Below are 2,575 nucleotides of genomic sequence, written 5' to 3' on the forward strand. Positions count from 1 at the left end.
GCTAAACGGGACCAGAAGGTAGGAAACACTCTCGTGGCATGGTGTGAAGCTGCAATAAGGAAACTCGTTATACCTCTTTTTAGATATTTCTCCATTTTCCCGGATTCATGAGTTAGGCCATGTTGATTTGATTATATGGATGACATCCGCGCGCGCATGAATTTTCGGCCGTTTCTAAAAAAAAAAGTTTTCAACCATACTGTAAATTGTACAGACACAGTTGCAAAATGAGCAAATATATATACCGTAAGTTGGAAAAAAATATTTGAAAACGATACCAATGTGGTAGAATGCCAAAATCAAACGAAAAAGACGAAAATGTAAAGAAATGAATTTGAAGAGTAGATTATTCGCCATACCATACTCTGTGTCATTTGTTTAACCTTCATGACCACGTAGATTTCATAATGAACGCAACTTTTTTTTTGCAAAACTTTTTTTTTATTCGCACGCGCGCATCAGTTTTGGGGTTCCAAGAGGATGTCATCCATATAATCAAATCAACATGGCCTTATGTGGATGACGGTATCAGCATACAGTATTGAACCTTGGCCTCTGGTATCGGGTCAGTCAACCTAGTACCTAACGACCATTACTACAAACTTTTACTCAAATGATTTGTGCCCGCAAAATAGCACATGAAACACTGATCGCATCTGGTCGATTAACCGAGAAAAGAAAAAGTTTCCGACAGATGTGTATCAATCAAAACAGTCAAGTTTACCAAGTTTATTAACAAGACGTTAAAAGACGTTAACAAGACGTTTCATCCATGAAAACTTTACTTGTACAATGATAAGAACTGAATTCTGTTGATCACGATTGTTTCGTATTTTTGTCAACTTGGTTTTCATAGAAATATGTTATGTTTTTACCGTATTGTCAATGAATGAATGAATGAATGAAAGACCTTTATTGTACACACATACCCACTGGGTTAAGTACAGGTCACAGTAATATACATCTTCAAGTAACTACAATTAAGTAAAGTATGTAAATTCGGTTTCTTCTCGTTTCGTAGCAATGGTAAAAAGGTAAGAACATGTTTCAATATAGAAGGTTTGTCTAAGCTCATTAGAAATATAAATTTATCTGTACAGCTTAGATGTATATCGAGAGCTCTTGGTTCTTTTTTATTATGTTTGTACGTAACTTTGAACAAATTTTATTTTGCAATTTCTGTGTACATGCTAATGATCTGAATTAAAGTGAAACTGAAACTGGATAATGCTAAAACGTTATTTTGAGGAGATAAGAGTATCGATAATTATGATTCCTAACAATAGATATGTGACAAGACTTTTAATAATTTCTATTTGGGACTGTGATAGCTCAGTATTGTCAGTTAACAAATTTTAAATTATATATAGAAACACTTAAATTTGGAACCGCATATTTCCCTATGATGTAACAATGCCTAGTATGTATGTCACAATTACACTTCGTTCCGGAATGTATTGTAAATAGTAAAACTAGCTTAGTGCACTGTGAACTATGTAACACCTTTAGTGCACTAAACACCAAGTAACATCTAGCGTCAGTGCACAGTAAACCAGTCAGAATTGCCCTGATGAAGATGGCAGACGGTCATCGAAACGTCGGCTCGTGAAAAATAAATGGCTGTGATCAAAGAACTTTTCTATTCATTCGTTTACCAACCTGAAGAAATTATTTACGGAAGAGTATCGATAGTTTGAAACAGACCCCTAGATTGGCGTGCGGCCATTCGGGTCGTCCGTCTGATTGATGCCGGGCGACTGATTCCTGTCTCCGGGACGGATGAGCCATTTGATCCAATTTATTCGCGTCGGGCAGAAATTAACCAAATAACCATACATTACACGTTGACGGACCATCAGCCTGATTCGGCGACGTTATAAAAGTTACGTCATCGTCATCAGTTGTGAGGTAATCACTCTAAGAATGTTAGACAGAACAAATCTTACGTTTGTGTTAAATATAATGAACGCAATGTCTCCAACAACATGGCATTCTCAACAACGCTTAAAGCTTTTTCACCTCAAATCCTCCACAGTGTATTAGCACAGTCTTTTGTGTCATATGAACGCAATGTCTCCAACAACATGACATTCTCAACAACGCTTAAAGCTTTTTCACCCCAAATCCTCCACAGTGTATTAGACTAGCAGTCTTTTAGAATATTGGACGTTAATTTCTGTATGGCATGATCTCTGAAAGAAAGATAATCAACTGAAAGATTGTATACAACTGAAGAACAGACACCCCTTGTTTTTCTTTTTAAAATATTGGCCATTGCTTGTATCTATACATACGTAGACAAAACATCTGGCGTATTATTTATCGTCATTTAGAAGATCACCAAAAAAACTGCATTTCTACTAAGATCACAAAACCCACTAATTATGCAGAATGTGGGACTTTTCATTATCCACTGCCTTCAGAAGAAGTCGAACCCCATTATAGCTAGCGTAGTAGTAGAAGTAGAAGTTTTTTTCCAGACAGTTGTTACCTGTCTCCTGTTACTGTATTGCAATGAGTATTATACTTGATTGTAAAAGCAATTAGCCTTCGGGCATGATTTTGCGATAAAGCG

General features: G+C 36.3%; 1 pseudogene; it reads left to right on the forward strand.

Moving 5' to 3' along the window:
- Positions 1–2,575, forward strand: part of LOC109475978 — a 14,704-nt pseudogene that overhangs the window by 1,843 nt on the left and 10,286 nt on the right.

Source organism: Branchiostoma belcheri, unplaced genomic scaffold, assembly GCF_001625305.1.
Source record: "Branchiostoma belcheri isolate BF01 breed outbred unplaced genomic scaffold, Haploidv18h27 scaffold36, whole genome shotgun sequence".
In the NCBI taxonomy this organism is placed as follows: Eukaryota; Metazoa; Chordata; class Leptocardii; order Amphioxiformes; family Branchiostomatidae; genus Branchiostoma; species Branchiostoma belcheri.